Source organism: Mirounga angustirostris, unplaced genomic scaffold, assembly GCF_029215605.1.
Source record: "Mirounga angustirostris isolate CCGP_5_RB_7025 unplaced genomic scaffold, mMirAng1.0.hap1 SCAF_7, whole genome shotgun sequence".
Lineage (NCBI taxonomy): Eukaryota > Metazoa > Chordata > Mammalia > Carnivora > Phocidae > Mirounga > Mirounga angustirostris.
Genome location: NW_026991715.1, coordinates 111,887,910 through 111,906,865, shown reverse-complemented (window position 1 = coordinate 111,906,865; position 18,956 = coordinate 111,887,910). Strand labels below are relative to the sequence as shown.

At 48.3% G+C, this 18,956-nt stretch overlaps 1 protein-coding gene and 1 pseudogene across 2 annotated transcripts in view; one reads left to right on the top strand and one right to left on the bottom strand.

The window, feature by feature from the left end:
• ANXA6 (annexin A6) overlaps positions 1–8,612 on the bottom strand; it is a 45,405-nt gene extending 36,793 nt beyond the window's left edge. For both annotated transcript variants that reach the window (XM_045902437.3, XM_045902443.3), the window contains exon 1: positions 8,465–8,612. The gene's annotated coding sequence lies outside the window, so the exon portion shown is untranslated. The remainder of the gene's footprint in view (positions 1–8,464) is intronic.
• A 9,961-nt stretch (positions 8,613–18,573) lies between these two features.
• Positions 18,574–18,673, top strand: LOC123836639 (U6 spliceosomal RNA; annotated as a pseudogene).
• The last annotated feature ends 283 nt before the right edge of the window (positions 18,674–18,956 follow it).

Below are 18,956 nucleotides of genomic sequence, written 5' to 3'. Positions count from 1 at the left end.
TTCCCCAGGGGAGGAAATGGAGGATGGGGAGTAAGGGAGGTTGCATCATCTACCCAAAGGCACACAGCTTAAAACGGAATTCAACAAAGTCCAGATTCCAGAGTCCAAGCTATCTGCACCAAGCATGCTCTACGTCTAAGTCACCAAGAATGGTTCCAGAAGCCAGGGCTTAACGTTCTGCAGATGAGAATGCTCAAAGGGCTCTGGGCCACCTGCTGCAAGTATCTGAAGGGCTAGCGTTCCCATGTAAGTCAATGAGCATTTCTTGAGCATCTGCTCTGATTAGGCACTGCTCTAGGCACTGAGGGTATAGCGATCAATAAAAGAGATTTTTTAAAACTCTTGTTTTTCTGCAGCTTACTCTATAACAGGGAAGAATAACAAATGCATATGGCAAAAAGTAAGGAGAAAAGACAACGCTTGGTCGTCAGGGGAGAGTGACAAGCAGTAGAAGCCCAGGCCAAGTGGTCAGAGGATCATCAACCATGTGGCTACCTAGGGGTGTGTGGTCAAAGGACTGGGGCGGCTAACGCGGCAGCAGGAAATGGGGGCCGGGGACCAGTGCCTGAGGCCACGGTAAAGGCTCTGGATTCCTCCCCGTGAGGACAAACAGGACAGAGGATCTTATCAAAGGAGGGTGTAGGAGACAGGGTTTAGAGGGAAGAAATCAACAAAAATGTCTTACACCTAAAAAGAAATGGAGAAAGGGCCGTCACTGGCTTGGGAAGATGGAAGAGAAGGGGGCGCGGGCCGGTGAGCACTCTCAGCAGGAAGAGCAGGAAGGCAAAGGTGGAAGTGAAGCAATTTTCCCAGGACAAGAGGGGAAAGAAGGGCCAGTGCTTTCCATTTCAGTCAGGGCTGTACCATTTGATCTTTTTAAGCCATGTCTATGTATTACTTTTTTAAAAGTAAGAATAATAAACTCTATCTGGCTTATTCAGTAAGACCTACAAGGAGCTGAACTAGAAGAGGAGAAACCAGGGCGGAAAGCTCAGTGCTTTCCAGTTCTCCACATACCCGCCACCAAAAAACAAAAACAAAACCAACACCGTAGGGGAAATCGGCCCTTCTTGACCTCAGCCCATAACCCTGCTGGAGACGGTGCGACACAGCGGGGAGAACACAGGTTTTGGAGTCCGATGGACAATCGCTTCTCAGCCTTTTGGCTAAGATCAAGTGTGGAGTCAGATGGACAGAACTGGATTCAACTACATTTTGTCACTTATTAGCTCCATGACCTCGGGCACATTGCTCATCTCTGAGTTCAAGGTCACCTCAAGTACAAAACTGGGGCTTTCCCTTTCCTGCCTTGTAGGGCTGTTGGAGGATGAGACATTAACATATGTCAAGGGCAGAGCCCAGGACGCCAGGCATTCACTGTACTGGCGGCAAGTTCTGACCGGGCTTTGTAGTGTTTGTCCTTAGCTCCAGCGCCCAATCATGAGTCCCCCAAACTGCAGTCAGCAGACAGACAGGAGGTGGGGCTGGGGGTGAAGGGCAGAGGACAGAGATCTGCCTGCAACCCCAGCAGAGCTGGAGGAAACCCTGCTGTTTCCCTGACAACCAGGGGCCCCTCTGTACAAATGTGCAACTCTTCCCAGAAAGTGGAAATTTCCCCCGCAGGGGGCGGGGAATCACATCTACTCCAGGGTCTGGCCAGGCTCCGGCTTCCCCGGCCTGGGGCATGGTGTGGGCTGGGGATGAGGGACCCCCCAAGGCGAGCACAGCAACAGGGACCAAAGGAGGCCCGGGAAGTCCCCTGGGCAGGGTGGGCTGAGGCCTGTCACCTGCACCTCCAGTCTGGAAGCGTTTTCATTTGGCCTTGTTGCTGGAAACTTCAGCTGCTGGCTGCAGCCCAGGACCATCTGGACAAGAGCCTCTTTCCAAGGAGAGACGGCTTAGAGGAAGGGCCTCTGAGTCTTTGGGAAAACATTCTCAGTTCAGAGAGCAGTTTACATGGGCTTCATGCGAGTGCAGGTCTCGTGTACACACAAGCTTCTTCCAGAACTAGATCTGGAGACTGCAGTTCCAACAGCCCCTCCTCTGTGGGCTCAGGGAAGCTCAGGAGGTAACCACAGCAGTGCCGTTTACCTGGCTTTGCAAGGGTCTCTGCTCCCTCCCAGAGCAACCCGGACCCTACCTCTCAAATTGGCTGAATAAATGTTTTATATACAATGTTTCAGAATCCCAGAGGGCTCTTAACCATCCACTACATCAGGCCCCTCATTTTCTGGGTGAGGTAAAGACATCTCAGGGAGAATAAGTGACTTGCCAAGGCCCAGACCGTGGACAGTATCTGTGCCTCCGAGCCCCAGGTCAAAAGCCCCCACACAACCATGGACTCTGGCTGCAACAGGAGATTAGGAAGAGGCCAAAGAAAAAGACCTAGGTCTGGTTCCCAATCTGTCTGTAACCTCAGACAAGTCAGGTTCCCTCTCTGGACCTCAGTTTCTTCATCTATAAGATGGGGATAATATCACTCTCTCTTTGGGAAAATCCAGAGTGGATGAGAAAGGTTTTTATAGATTCCAACCATGGATTTTCACAGCAGAATCTCAGAATATCAGTCCCAGGAGGGGTCTTCCCCAAATCTCCCCCTTATCCAATATGCAAGTTTTATCATCCTGGCTGAAACAGCTTCTCAAGACTGGCAGGTGTGGCCACTCTAAACCTGTGCCTCTCTCCTCCGAGGAACCCTGAACCTCTTCGGACCTGGATATCCATGAGGGTTCATCCTGGCTGATCATTCCAGAAATCCATTCTAGGGTAGAGTCTCCTAGTGGCTTTGGGCTACTGTGGCCAGCCCCTGCCTTAGTTCTTTAGCCCACAAGCAATCATGTTTCCTTCCTTTCCCTCTGGGACCTCCAGATTGATTCCAGGAGGAACGCTCTGGGGGAGAGAACCACCACTTGTGGCTTGCTGCTGACCAAGTGCAAGAGTTGGGGAAACCAAGAACTGGACAGGGGAAGGGTCTTGTCCAACTCATGTAAGAGGCATGGGCTTTGAGGTCGGGCCTAGCTGTGAGTCACAGCTCTGCCCCCTCACCCCCGTTTGTGATTTAGGTAAATTGCCTTCACTGAATCTCAATTTCCACATCTGCAAAATGCACATAAAAATTATCTCCAAGTACTGATAAACAAATGAAACAGCAGATGAAGAGCCCTAAGCCCAGTGCCTATTACGGAGTAAAGGCTCAAGAAATGAAAGCTTTTATTATGATAAACCCAAACGTTTACAAGGGAGGCAGCCTGGCATCATAATAAAGAATGCAGGCTTTGCAGTCCTGGCCTGAGTTCAAATTCAGACATTCCAGAAAATTCCTAGTTCGTGACCTAGGGCAAGTTCTGTCATTTCTCTCTGACTCAGTGTCTTCATCTAGGAATTGCTAATCCTAAGGTTTTCTGTGAAAATTCAATGGGCTAATGCAGGTAAAATACTCAGCATGGCCAGAAAACATTAAATGTCTAATGAGTGGTGGCTTCTGTCATCCCAGTCACAGAAAGTTACAACTTTCTAACTTTTTTTTTTTACCTTGTCCTTTTCTGTTGCATGTGTGATGCGTATCAAGTTACAGACACATGTTAGGGGTTCAGGCTGACAGGTGAGCACAATCAGGAGTCTGGCATCACGGAATGAAGCAGACAGAGGAGAGAGGGGATATCAGACGCAACAGAAACACCAGCCTAAGAAAAAGCATTTCTGTCCTCTAAAGCTATCTTGCATGCTTTGGAGGAATAGAGCGTGCTTTTAGGGTGGGAGGAGATGCTGAGTGTAAGGGGGTGAAACCAGATATGTGTGGGGAAAGCAATTGGAGAAAAATAAAAAAATAACATGGAAGGTCATGCAAAAACTCACCCAGACCTCTGTGCTGCAGGAGAGCCCAGGGGACTCTAACTTGAGCTGAGTCACTGCTTGCCCACGTGATCCCAGTGACCCCCTTAATGTAGGCCCTTGCAGCTCAGCTTTCAAGGCCCACAACATCCTTCCTGATTTATCTGCCTTCCCCTCTTTCCTCTTCACCCCCATCCCCAAGCCAAGAACCTCTTCCACCACCATTTTCTATCCAGCCTTCGAGCATCAAAACCAGTGCTTTTCGATTCTGGCTTCATTAATCCCACCTGGGGAGTTTTTCCAATTTACCGAAGCATAAGATCAACCCTCCGAGATTCTGATTCATCAGTTCTGGGGTGAGGCCTGAGCTTTGGTAATTTTTAAAAATTTTTCTAGGTGATTCTCCCAACTCTTCCAGGAAGCCAAAAGGGATTTCTCTCTCCTCTGAAGCCCCACAGTACTCAGAAACCACCTTACATTTGACTGGCTTGGATTCAACCATTGCGGATCTACCATTCCTTGAGTAGATGGAGGCTGCCTGCCTCCAGGTATTCTAGGAAAAAAAAATCTCTACTTCCAACTCTCCAGGTTATGATTCCAGTCTGTCTGAGCAATTTTACAGCTCAGTAATTTATAGGTAAATGGTGGTAATGTAAAATAATTCTTACAGACATGCTCATACTGTTCTATTTGGTGACAGCCCAATTAATCTCCCTCCCCTTTGACCAGAAAAACCAGTCTGCCTCCATTTGCACATTCCTTTTAATAAAAGTGTCTACTTATTTTCTTTCAAGCTGGCCATAACATCTGCCTGTCCAGTCATTAGTAGGTGAGTAGAATCAAATCTTTGGCACATGATAATTTTTCTACCTTTTGAATCATAACTTTACTGTCTTTCTTAAAAATTACTGTGTCTGCTTCTTTGCTGCTCCCATGACCACAGGGTGGCTTATAAGGATTATTGGGTGAAACACACTGAGTTGTTTTAATGCCTCTTTAGTGACCCCCCTGGAGGGGGGGAAATCACATAATAAAAGAACATCCAGCCTAGGGGTCTTCAAAGTGTGCTTTATTCCTCATTATATAGCCAGGAGAGGAAATAACTTGAGGGGTTAAGTATAATTTGTCCAGTGTGATAAAGAAAATTAGTGATTAAACAGGAGCTCATTTTTCAAAAAAGTATTTACTGAGCATGTCCGTTGGTAGGAGATAGGGGAGGAATAAAAATGAGACAGACGAGTCTCCCACCCACACAAAGCTGGCAATCTACTGCCGTAATCTGTCATTGCTTTGATCCTATGTACCACCAGTAACCAAGGAAAAAAAATGGAGTATTCATCATGATAAAAATATATTTTATAAGCATGAGATTAAAAGCATATGTAATAAGAGGCCTAATAGTTTCTTCCAGAAAATCATCTTAGTGCCTCCCAGGATGTGTGCACCGGACTTCAGAGGCCCCTGGCCTATAAGGTCATGATCCTTCCCCGCCCCCAGCCTGCAGGAAGACACCAGGACCAGCCCCACCGTCCTCCAGGAGCTAGCCTCTGATGAAGCCCAGGTAAATGCCATTCCTGGCCCTGTGCCTGGGCACCCCCCCCCCCCCTCCAGCTCCAGACACTCGGGTTTCTTAGAGAGCAGTGTCTTTCCCTCTCCTGACCCAGAACCATTGATCTCTGGGCTGGGCAAGGCCCCAGGAGATCATCAGGTTGCCCCAGGCTTGGAACTGGATGGGCCCGGGTTTGAATCCCAGCTCAGGTCACTTTTGTGAGGCAGACAAGCGTCGTGTCTAACAGGACAGAGGCTGCAGCCACCCTGCCTGGGACTGAAGCCTGACCTGCTCTTTAGGAGCTGTGTGGCCTTGGGCAAGTACTTAACCTCATATGTAAAACAGGATAAAAATAGCGCCTATCTCAGAGGAGTCGTGGTGAGGATGAAAAGAAGACACACCTAGAGCTTAGACGTGGCCTTGACACACAGGAAAGACATGGGCATTTAGTAGTATTTCTCCCCTAAACTTTTGAGGGCTGACTTTCCACATCTGCAAAATGGGCATGGTAGCAGCATCCAATCTACCAAGGGTTCAGCCAGGGCCTGGCAAGTTGGAAGGTTCGGTAAGTAACGGAGGTTATGATTTAATTATTATTTAAGAGGTACCAGGACACCCGTTTTACAGATGAGGAACCTGAGGCTCAGGGCACCACACCCTTTCCACGATTACAGCAGCAGCACCGGCCTCTCTGTGCACAAGTACCAGCCTCGTCTTCCTTTGACAGGTGCGCAGTCTGAGGCTCAAAGAACCCGAAGACGGTCCTTCCTCCTTAGCCAGTCTCTGTGGGAGCTTCTCAATTCCAGGAAGAAAGGAAATGCAGTGTGGCCAGGATTCCAAGCCAAGAAGTTTATAAGCATAAAGGATCCCCCCCCCCCCCCCCCCCCCCCCGCCGCCCCGGCAAGACTTCCTCTCCTCTGTTGCGGGGGCGGCTGGGGTGCAGATAAGACCCGGACTTGCATACTCAGAAATCAGGGTACAGACCACATCCTGTACTTTGTCCCCACCCAGGAAGTATCTTGGTGAAGCTGGGTGGGGTGAGGCTAAGTGATACCCCTGGGCCTCCCCAGAAAATCCTAGAATAATGCAACATCAACAGTCATGGAGCCCCAACCCACTTTACCAGCTGGGTGCCCTGGGCACATCTCTTGCCCCTCTAGGGAGGAAGGAACTAAGGCCTAGAGGGGCAGGTGTGCCCAGGGACCCTGGCTACTCAGAGGCAGGGCAGAGCCTGGGGCCGGGGCTGGAGCCTGGTGGCCCAAGGCTCCTCCTGGGTGCTGCAGTGCAGATGCTCCAGACGCTGGCAGCGCCCCAACACTGCAGAGCGTTCCCCACCCCTTCCCGGGGTCAGCTCCGATAGGCAAGGTCCTGCACTTCCCAAGGACAGCCCCCTCTCTGCACACTGGTATCCACATTCTGCCCCAGCAAGAGCTATGGCCCTAACCCAGAAACCGCAAATATTTTCTGAATCCAAGCAGCCAGTACCTTGGGAACAAAGGGTGGAAGGCAAAGGAAGATGGATGAGTGACTGTCACAGCTGCAGAGGGAGATGCAGGCCTGGGCCTCCCTCCCCAGCCCCACCCAACTCTCAGAATCCTAAGTCTTTCGAACAGTTGAATCCTAGAATACCAGCGCTGGAAGTGGCAGCCGGTTTAGCAGCCTTTGCTACTGATGGTTAATGAAGGTCCAGGCAGGGAAGAACCTTGCCCCAGGACCCCTCCAGGACCTGGAACGGTAACCCTGCTTTCCACAGACTCCCAGGCCAGTGCCCTCTGCCTGGCACAGGGCCTGCCAGCCAGAAGGGCAGGGTTTTTATGGGAGCTGCAGCTGGAACGGTCATTCACCTGGAAGGGCAAAGCAGGACAGGATATCCCTTCAGGGTCGGTGGGGCCAGCAATTTCAGGTGTGCTTTGGGTGCGACAGGAGGGGGAAGTGAGTGAAAAGGGCAGACTGAGGAAACCAGAATCCTTTCACCAACCCCGGAGCCATATGTCCAAATTTGGAATTGTCAGAAAGACCCGCGCGGGGGGTTTAGAGAAAGGGAGGGGTAGGAAGGAAGCAAAGGCAGGATTCTCTTCCCAAAGGATCCCTCCCCTCCCCTCACAGGGCCTACAAGGGTAGCCCAGGCTTCCCAAGCCTGCAATCAAGACTTCCCAAATTTGAAATGATTCCTTGCAGCTGACAAATAAATCAATTTTAAGGGCAGCCATCATTTCCACGGAGAGGGGCTGGGTTTATCAGCTCTGGACTTGGAAGAGTAAGCTGAGACTCGGAGAGGGAAAGCTACTGATTCAAGGTCACACTGCAAGTCGATGGTGGAGCTGGGATTGGATTCAGGGTATTTCAGTCCCATGCTGGTATTCTGGGAGTTATCTGAAGACCTAAGTTTTGGGAAGGCCTAAACTGGGCTTCCGGAGAGCAGGAAGAAGGGTGGGGCGTCTGCCCTTAGGGCCCAGCTGCTTTCAAGTCTCCTTTAGGCCAGCGGTGGTCCAAAGGGGACGGGAGGGTCCCTCGGGTGTGAACCAGCCAGTTCCCCACGGGTCTGCACACCGAGAGCCCTCCCCCGCAACAACACACACAAACCACTTCACAGGCGGCTGGAGGGTCTGCCTCTTCCTGCAGCCTCGGTCTTTGGCCTCAGCCACGCCCTTCCCTGCGGGTCCTTAGACCCCCGTCCTGCTGCCCCCAACCCCAGGTCTTCTAAGTCTCTCCAGCCCCCGACCCCTCCCAAAGCACGGCCAGCATCCTGCGCTGCCTCCGCCCGAGAGCCCCCGGCCCCTAGACTACACCCGCCGCAGAGTCCGGCCTCCCTCCCCTCCCCTGTTCCCCTCCCCTCCCCCAGCCTGCGCTTCTGCGCCCGCCACCCTAGATTTGTTCCACTGCGCTCCCCCAGACACATTCAGCTCGCGACCCTCTCGGGTGCCCGCCCCCGCGGCCCCCCACCTGCCCGCGCCCCGCCCCGGAGCCCCGCGGGAGGCACGGGTCAGCGATGACTGGGCGTTTATCGCTCGTCCCCGCGTCCCTGCAGCCCTCGGGGGGTGCGGGGGGCTGATGCGATCCCCTCTCCCGCCGCAACGCACTCACCGCGCGGCGGAGGCTTCCTGTCGCGACCGGGCAGACGCACGCGCGGACGCGGAGCTCGCGGGGTGGGAGCCCGTTAGCCGAGCAGAAGCAGCCGTCGCAGCGCGGGGCGGACCTGGAGGACAGCTGGCGGCTCCGGGGCCGGACACGTGGCGCGCAGAGGCCAATCGGGCTCGCCCCGCCTTCCCTCCTCCATCCCCACCCCCCAAGTTCATTCGCTCCTGGAATCTTAGAATGTCACCGGCCGAGAAGGGCCCCGCCAGGAGAACCTACGTCAGTGCTCAGACCCCGGCCGGGACCTAAAGAAGGCAGGGGGATTTGGCCAAGGACACATGGCCACTCAGAGCCAGAAGGCAGGGCTTCCGAGTCCCTGATCTGGACATTTCCCCCCAAATTCCTACCACTCGCCAAAGCTTTGTTGAGAAACAGAACGTTGAGGCTTGACAAAATTGAGGCCAACCACTTTATCTGCCTGATCAGATTACATTCCACCAGGCTGGTGACATTACTCACCCACTTTGCGGAGCAGGAGAGCCCAGAGACGTCCAGTTATTTGACCAATGTGGCACAGCTAGTAAGTTGTGGAGCTGGGATTCGAACCTGGTCTAGTGACTCCAAAGGGATGCTTATTCGAGCTTGGCTCTGGGGAGTGCATAGTTCAGAGGAAAGGCAAAGAGACCAGCAGTTAAAATCTAGGGCTGTGTGGAAAATGCTAGAACACAGAAAATGATAAACTATTTGGGAATCCAGAGGAAACAGAATGATTGTCCCCCAGGGTATTTGTTAAGACTTCCTGGAGGAGGTAGTCCTGCAGCAAAGGTGGGTAGTATCTCCCATCCCCTACACCGCCTTAGAAGTTCTGCTTTGGTGAAAAGATAGACCTATGGCAACCCTGGGCTGCCATTCACCTGCTTAGTTTGCATGGGCAAGACACTTAACTGCTTTGATTATCAACTTGCTCATTCAAAAGATAGCGATAATCAAAGCTTTTTCCAAGGGTTGTCCTCAATCCGTCACTAGTTCAGAGTCCTCTAAGCATCCCACAAGGAGACCTGGTTGGAAAGTATGTCCTTTCATCTATTTGTAGGGGCCAAGGCAGGCTGCTCCAAGATAGACCACTTTGGCATGAAGATTATTTTGAGTTAAAACCAGATTCAGGAAGAGCTCTTTACCCTCCCCTCAACTGCCTAAATTTACATAGGAAAGAGCCTGTACCAAGAAGAGAACTCCTTTTAAAAGATTTATTTGTTTGAGAGAGAGAGAGAGAGTGCGTGCTTGCAGAGTGGGAGGAAGAGCAGAGGGAGAGGGAGAGAATCCTTGAGCAGAACCCCCCCACACTGAGGTGGAGACCAACAGGGGGCCAATCCCAGGACCCCAAGATCATGATCTGAGCCAAAATCAAGAGATGAATGCTCAGAAGCACCTGGGTGGCTCAGTCGGTTAAGTGTCTGCCTTCAGCTCAGGTTGTGACCCAGGGTCCTGGGATCAAGCCCCTCATCGGGCTCCCTCCTCAGTGGGGAGCCTGCTTTTCCCTCTCCCTCTGCCGCTCCCCCTGCTTGTGCTCTCTCTCTCTCTCTGTCAAATAAAAAAATTTTTTTTTAAAAAAGAGTTGGGTGCTCAACCGACTGAGCCACCCAGGCACCCAAGAAGAGAACTTTTAACAAGACATTCCAATTTACCTAAGAAACTTACCTTCATAACAGGGCAAACTTTATTTTCCAGACATCTCTCACCTTCCTGCTAATGGTCTTCCTCAGATCCCTACCCACCTCCCTAGCTCATATAAGTGTCATGTTGCCTCAACGTCTAGAATTTCCATGTCTGTATGGATTCCCCTTACATATGAAACTAAATTTGATTTTCTCCTGTTAATCTGTTTCATATCAATTTGATTCTTAATCCAGCTAGAAGGATCTTGAAGGGCTGAGGAATTTTTTCCTCCCCAACATATTCATTCCCCCAACAAAATGTATTGAGTCCTGGCTGCATGCCAGGCACTGAGCTGGGAGACTGAAGTGAACACATAGGAAGTGGGGCCCTGACCTACCCACATGGAGCATTCACTCTCACAGAAGACAGATGGTTAGGTCATTGTTACAATAAAGTTTGGAGAGTGGTAATCTATAAACTATAAAGTGCAAAGCTAGCCCACAGCAGATGAACCCAGCCCAACCTGGGCATCTAAATGAGAGTGATGTTAAGTTGTGACCAGAAGGATGAATGGAATCTAGCAGGAGGCTAAGAAAAAATTAACATAATTACCTTATGATGAGATCTGTTCAAAATAAAACCGCTGGCCCAAAACAGTGTCATGGAGACTGAATTCACAAACCGTGGCCTGGGGATTAATCCCTAATCTGTTTCAACCTCCCCCAGAAATGTAGTCTTAACCGGTCAATCAGGAATTTTTCAATCAGTGCCAGTGAATCTGCCATTGGGGCCCTCCAGAGAAAGATGAGATAATTTGCAGGGTAATTGCTCAATGAGAGGGGGAGATTTGAACAACAACGTGGAAGAGGTAAGGAAGGTAGCCGAGCTGTAGGAAGAGTCTCTCAGCCAGAGGAAACAGCTGGAGCAAATGCTTGGAGGCAGGAGTAGGCCTGGAATGTTCCAGGAAGAGCAAGGAGGCCAGTGTGGCTGGAGTGGAGTGAGGGGGAGGGAGAGTACAGGGAGAGCAGAGATAAGGAGGGACCAAATCAAATGGGGGTGGGGGAGGGGGCTTGTGGGTCCTCGTAAGGACTTAGTCTTTTACTCTGAGGCATCTGGGGAGCTACTCAGAGTGCTGAGTAGAGGGGGGACATGACATTTATTTTCTTCTTTCTTTGGGAGTAAAATTCATGCAACATAAAATTAACCATTTTAAAGTGAACAATTTTGTGACATTTAGTACATTCACATTCTTATCTAACCACCACCTCTGCATAGTTCCAAACCAGTTTCATTCCCCTAAAAGAAAACCCGAACACGTTAAGCAATTACTCTCCATTCTCCCCTCCCCCAGTCCCTGGAAACCACCAATTTGCTTTCTGCCTTCATGGATTTGTCTATTCTGAACGTGTCATACAAATGAAATGGTACTATGTGTGGCCTTTCGTGTCTGGCTCCTTTCACTTCACATAGTTGTATTAGGGTTCTCCAGAGAAACAGAACCAACAGGGTATATAGAAATAGATATAGGAGGAGATTTATTATAGGAATTGGCTCAGGCAGTTTATGGAGGCTGAGAAGTCCCATAATCTGCTGTCTGCAAATTGGAGAACGAGGAGGGCCAGTGGTGTGATTCTGCTGGAATCTGCAGGCCTGAGAATAGGGGAGGTGGGGGTGTGAGAACGGGAAGATATACATCCTAGCTCAAGAAGAGAGAGAGCTGAATTCACCCTTTCTTTGCCATTTGTTCCATTTGGCCCTCGATGGATTGCATGATGCCTGACCACATTGATGAGGGCAGTTCCTTAGTCTACTGGACCCCAATGCTAATCTCTCAGTGAATCAAATGCTAACCATCATGGACACACCCAGGCAGGATGTTTTATCAGCTCTCTGGGCATCCCTTAGCCCAGTCAAGATGACATGTAAGATTAACCATCATGACAATGGTCTTGAAGTTCCTCTGTGTTGACACATATGTTCGTAGTTTATTCTTTTTATGGCTGAATAATATTTTATTGCACATATATATCACCTTTTGCTTATCCATTCATCAGCTGATGGACATTTAGGTTGTTTCCTCTTTTTGGCCATTGTGAACAGTGCTGCTATCAACATTTGTGTACAAATACTGGTGTGAGAACTTGTTTTCTTTTTTAAAGATTTTATTTTATTTATTTGACAGAGAGAGAGAGAGACAGCTAGAGAGGGAACACAAGCAGGGGGAGTGGGAGAGGGAGAAGCAGGCTCCCGGCCGAGCAGAGAGCCCGATGCGGGGCTTGATCCCAGGACCCTGGGATCATGACCTGAGCCGAAGGCAGACGCATAACGACTGAGCCACCCAGGTGCCCCAAGAACTTATTTTCAATTCTCTTCCATATTTACTAAGAGTGGAATTGCTAGTCTGTATGGTAATTCTATATTTAACTGTTTGAGGAACTGCTGAGCTGTTTCCATCAGCAATGCACAGGGTTCTCCATGTCCTTGCCAACACTTTGTTATTTTCCGTTTTTTATTTTTTGTTTTTAATGCCATCCTAGTCAGTGTGAAATGTTATCTTGTGATTTTGTGTTCTGTTTTTATAATTGAAGTGTAGCTGAATCTTTTCTTTTCTTTTGGTATCTCCTGATTTTGATTTGCATTCCTCTAATGACTAATGATGTTGAACACCTTTCCATGTGCTTATTGGCCATTTGTACATACATCCTCTCTGAAGAAATGTCCTTCACCCATTCAAGTTATTCAAGTCCTTTACCCATTGTAGTTTTTTTTTTTTCCTGTGCTCATCTTTAAATTGGGTTGTCCTTTTGTTGTTGAGTTGTAAGAGCTCTTTATATATTGTGGAGATGATATATTTCTGTGTAAAGAATACTGAATACTAACGGGGGGCAAGCATAGGAGCTGGAGATCTGGTAGGAGGCTTTTGGAGTAATCTGGGTGAGAGATGCTGGTGGCTCAGCCAGAGTGGCATAAATGGAGTCAGTGAGAAGTGGTTAGAGACTGGATATACTTCAAGGTAAAATTAACATGATTTCTGGAAGGACTGGATATAAGATGAGAGACAGAGAGGGGAGCCAAGAATGCGTTAAGCGTCTGCCTTCGGCTCAGGTCATGATCCCAGGGTCCTGGGATCCAGCCCCGCATCAGGCTCCCTGCTCTGCAGGAAACCTGCTTCTCCCTCTTCTACTCCCCCTGCTTGTGTTCACTCTCTCACTGTGTCTCTCTCTGTCAAATAAATAAAATAAAATCTTAAAAAAAAAAAAAAAAGAGTTTTGCTGCAAAGGCCAGCAAAGAAAATGGGGCATCCTTGGCAGGGGGTGGGGATCAAGAGGAGGATTTTGGTTGGTTTATTTGTTTAGGATTGGTGACATCACAGCATATTTGTGAGCTGATGGGAATGATCAGATAGAGTGAAGAAATGAAGAGAGAGAGAAGCGATATTTGGAGAGAGAATGGGATCTAATGGGCAAGTGTAGGGGCTGCTAGTATCCTTCATTTGCAGTAAAGATGACTGAAGTTCAGAGAAAATATGGCATTTGCCCACAGTCAGCCCTGACGACTGAGGCAGGATTAAAAGCCTGGTCCCCTTGACTGCTGAGCCCAGACCCTTATTCCCTGAGCTGCAGAAGAAAGGCTAATAGACTGCTCATCTCATTTCTGGGAATCAGTCCTAAGCAAATAATTTGAAATACAGAGAAAGCTCTTGAGGTCCCACACGGTATTTTTAACCACAGAAAGGAACAACGTAAACATCCAGGGGCCGTGGAATAGCAAGTAAACATAGGTCACATAACCTCACTGGCTGGCGGACACAAAGCCTGAAGGAGGCAAATGTGGGACGGAAACACGCTAAGATGACTTCATCTTTTTGGTGCTGTTCCAAGCCCCTTCCTACATAGAGTGGCCCTTCTAAAGTGTTTGTAAGAGAGACAATATGGTGTGGAGATGTGGGCAGAACAATGGACTGGGATTCCAGACTCTCTCCCCTCCTTTATCTGCGCTGTAGTTTCTCTGATTTCAGAGGAGAAATGTTCCAGATCTCGGGGTTGCCCTCTGGGAAAGCTGCAAGTGGTCAGATAATGCCACCTGCTGGCAGATTCCAGTTCTGCCGGCCTCTATCAGGAGAGTGTGCCCGGTGTGGCGCATTCCCATTCTCACTTTGACCAAAGGAAGGAACCCCCAGGGGTTACTGTTCACAGGGCCACCAGGAAGACCCTCTTCTTCCACAAGAAAGTCCTGTCTCAGTGCCTGGTATTCCTCTGAAAGGCTTGGGGATTGCTCCTCTCTGTGGGAAAGAACATAAGGAGTTTCTAACCACTTGGCATGAAGCAGATTTTCCCCTATAGGGTCTCAGTGATGTGAGGACACTTAGTTTTGAGCAGGCAGGTCACTTGGAGGGTGGAGAGATGGAGAAACAGCAGGCAAACAAAAAATAGGCTTAAAAACCACAGAATCACTTTTCTAATGATTTTTGTTTCTCTGGTTTCTCTTATTGTAAAAATATTGAGTGTAAATAATCAAAAGATGAAAATAATTTAAAGCCATAATCCTACAGTCCGAAGGTAACTTACAGCAACATTACGATTAACATCATTCTTCTATTTGTAACAACAATAACAGCAATAATTATAATTGCCACACTGCTGGAGCATTTACATGCCACACACGTATACTTTCATTCACAAAAACCTGGAACTTACCGTAAATATTATTTTATCTTTGAAACACCTTAATTTGTTGTGGACACTGTTTTGTGTGATTAAATATTCTCCAAAACATTGAAAATAACTATATCAAATTCCATTCCATGGTAATAGTATAATTTGTTCATCTCATCACCAATTATTGGACATTTAGGTTGATTCTGAATTTTTCAGCCCAGCTTCGATATTGTTTCCTAAAACTTGAATTCAAGATAAAAGAGTAATCAATATTTTTTGAGGCTCCTGATATTTCCAAATTACCCCCGTATAGAGGAGATCCATCCACGCTCTTATGCACAAGGTAGAAGAGAAACCACTGAACCTTAGAATGCTTACATATATTTCATGAATCACAGAGCATGTTTGCATGCATTATTGCTCCACACTGAGGTGGACAGAGCAGGCGCTATCCGTAAAAGACGTGGTACCTGGGACCCAGGGAGGCTCCATCACTGAGCCGGCGTAACATAGCTATTTAGTGCCTACCTTAAGATGGGAACTAGGTTTCCTGATGCCATGCTGTTTCTTGGATCCCATAAACAGACTCACTTCTTTTAGGTTTAACAGCACATTTCGGTTTCAGAAGGCTCCTTTGACATGAGAGTGTTCTACAGACCTTCCAGGATGCTTATCACCCCACAGCAGAGTCGGGCCAAGAGATTACCTTGACCCCTAAGGTGGAAGTTACAGGAAGGCTGGGGTCCCTGTGAAAAGGCCTGAAAGCAGCTGTAACAAGAAAAAGCTGCGTAGCACCATGCTTTAAAGCACAGTGTTTAAAATAAAAAGCAAATAAGCAAAAAAAGCCCTAAGGTTCTGGTTCTACCTCTTTCTAGCTGAGTGAACATTAACCATCCTTATTCCCCCAAGATTCTGTTTTCTTAGTTATAATACATGGGTATTATACAACATCTACCTCATGAGTTTGGTGTTGGAATTCACTGATAATAATGATATAAATTACTTAGCAGCAATTAGCATCTAGTAATGAGACAATAAATATAAGCATTGTTGCTATTATTTTTATTTATTAAATGGTTAGAGTCCTAATCTATTAATAATAAGAGGCGAGGGTTCTGGCTGGGTTCTAGGACTGTGCACTTTTGTTCTGTTACTATCTGTACAATAGTAGAGAAGGGGATGGGATAAACTTTCTCTTACGATTCCCTTTGCTCGGGGCGCCTGGGTGGCTCAGTTGGTTAAGCAACTGCCTTCGGCTCAGGTCATGATCCCGGGGTCCTGGGATCGAGCCCCGTATCAGGCTCCCTGCTCGGCTGGAAGCCTGCTTCTCCCTCTCCCACTCCCCCTACTTGTGTTCCCCCGCATGCTGTCTCTCTCTCTCTCTGTGTCAATTAAATAAATAAATAAAATCTTAAAAAAAAAAAAAAGATTCCCTTTGCTCTTACATCTGAAGACTGAATCTCTAACACTCAATTCTAAGGTTCCATTTGCTGTTGAAGAATCTGTAAGTGTTTGTTTCAGGATTCTGCGGGATTAAGATTCTGTAACTCTGAGATTCACTGTCTGGAATTCTAAGATCCCATGACTCACTCAAAATTCTATTGAAACATTCCATTTCCATGGAATGAAAGCTCTTCTTGTAAGCCTGGTAGAAGCTTAACTATTCTTGTGGGTTCTCCTTAAATAGCACTTCTTCAGAAATTCCTTCCTAATCCTTTCACCAGTGCACTTTATATACCCCTCCCCATCATCTCTCCTAGGATCCTGTTCTTTCCCATCATAACACTGTCCTCACTGGTGATTAGATATTTATTTGTGTGATTTTGGCAAATACCTGTCTTCATGTCTCCATTGCTTGGTAGAGTCTCAGTAAATATTTGGTGAATGAAATAAATGAATGAAAAAAAAAAGAAATGAATGAATGGATGAATAAATGAATGCATACTACAATTCAAAGCTTCAGTGAGTATTTTTTCCCCAAGGACTACTATTCCAGACCACTCCTCACCCGAGGGCTGACACTCAGGAACGGAGTGACCTTTCTAATTCTGAGATGTTGCCTAGACTGTTTGTACCCTGCCCCTTCTACTCCCTACTCCTCCTTATTTGTCTCTTTGGGAGCCCTTGGTTTAGAGAGAAGGCTATGTCTCTGTTGTTGAGACCAGGCTGGACCAGCTCATTTATTCATTCAGCAGAGGTTTGTCTAGTGCCCACAAAGAGTTAGGCACTGTGCTAGTAGACTGGGATAAAGGGTGAGCAATATAGACCTGGCCCCAGCTTTCACAGAGCTCCCGCCCTAGAGGGTGGGAGATGGACATTTATGACACAATCACACAAATTACCATGAACAACAAACTGTGGTAAGTGCTGTAGGATGGAGGCAAACAGGTTGCTCCAGGAGTATCTAACAACCCACAGTCCAGATCCAGGACCCTGGGCTCAAGGCCACAATGGCCTTGGGCTCAGGTGGGCTGCATGGATGCCCTCTTCATGCAATCTCTCCCCTGGGGAATGATCAGTGACAGCGTGGGTTCAACATGGTGCCCTGCCTAGCTCCCCGCACCTCCCTTGACAGCACTGTGCCCATGCGGGGGGCGCCTACACCACCACCGCTCAGAACTCCTCTGCTCCTTTAGGGACTCGGTCACCGAGAAGAGGCTGGTAGGGCTCCGAAAGGCCAGGGAGCTCTAAGAGTCCCATAGCCTCCTTAAACAGCTGGGGAAACTGAAGCCCAAAGAGGCTGCTCAAGGTCACACCGAAAGCGGGAAGGTGAGAACGGGGCCCCCAAGCTCCCAGGCTCCCCATTCTCTGCTACTTCCCACCCCCGCACACTACCTTCCAAGAATAACCACTGAGTTTGTACAGAAGGAATCCTGTTTCAACCGGAAGCCAGGAGGCTTTCTACCTGCTTACAACCAATAGTTGGCGGGTACCCAACACTCTGCAAGGAGAGCAGGAGGCTTCTGGCTACATTGGGAGGGACTTGCCTGGTGGTGTGTCCTGAGTCACAAACACAGATGAGTAAGAATACATCCGCTCACATGTCTGTATGGAATACCATTCTTTCATTTAACAAGCGTTCCATCTTCAAGGACATGTAGCTAGTTGAGCCTTGGCATGCTCCTTGCTCTTTGCAGCATTGTTTCCAATAGCAAAAAGGAAACACACTTTGTGTCCTTTGGTAAGGGAATAATAAACCGCAGAGCCAAGTCATAGAATATTATGTAGCATTTTGAAAAGTATCAGGGTAGGTCTTCACAGGGGGCCAAGTTCACAAAAAAAAAAGCAAGTTTAAAAAAACTATGCACAGGCACCGTCTAAAACCATCTACAGAAAGAAAATTCACCAAACGATCCTTTATTTTGCTATGGATATGCACACATGCCGATGTAAGTGCAGGAGGAAGTCTAGAAGAAGGCGCACCCAGGCTGTGACTTCTGAGGAAAGTTGGGGGGGGGGTGGTCAAAGGGAACTTAAGCTTCATCTGTCATCTTTCTTGAGCATGAATTTTATTTACATATTATTTACTTCAGTAAAATTATTTTTTAGAAATACCAAGCTTCAAGCAAGAGTTGATATTTTCTACAGAGGGCCGGACAGTAATATTTTGGGCGCTGTGGGCCCCGCATCTCTTGGCCCCTACTCTGTCTGCGGCTGTGGTGTAAAAGCCGCCCTAGACAGGACGTACTCCAGTGAGTGTGGCCGGTTTCCAGGACTGCTTTATATAAGGACACTGAAATTTGAATTTTATATCATTTTCATGCGTTGCCAAATATAGATTTTTTAACCATTTAAAAATGGTAAGTGCTCCCTTTGGCAGCACATCCCCTGAAATTGGAACCGTACAGAGAAGACTAGTGCAGCACAAGGATGACAGGGAATTCATGAAGGGTTCCATATTTAAATTAAAAAAAAAAATGTTAAGCCATTCTTAGCTTGGCTATGCAGAAGGGGGCTGCTGCCTGCAGATTTGGCCACCCCCCCCCCGCCCCCGCGTTAAGGCCACTTCAAGCCCCACCTCCTGCCAGCCACACTCACCTGCTCGGTCCTCAAGTAGTCCTGTCCTTCGGGCCCCCTCGTGACCCTCCTGCGACCTTCCGAGGCCCACCAGCTGCATCCCAGCTCTGCCTGTCTGCCCTGGGGGACACACCTCTCCTGGCTGCAGGACTTTTTTCTTGAACAGGGAG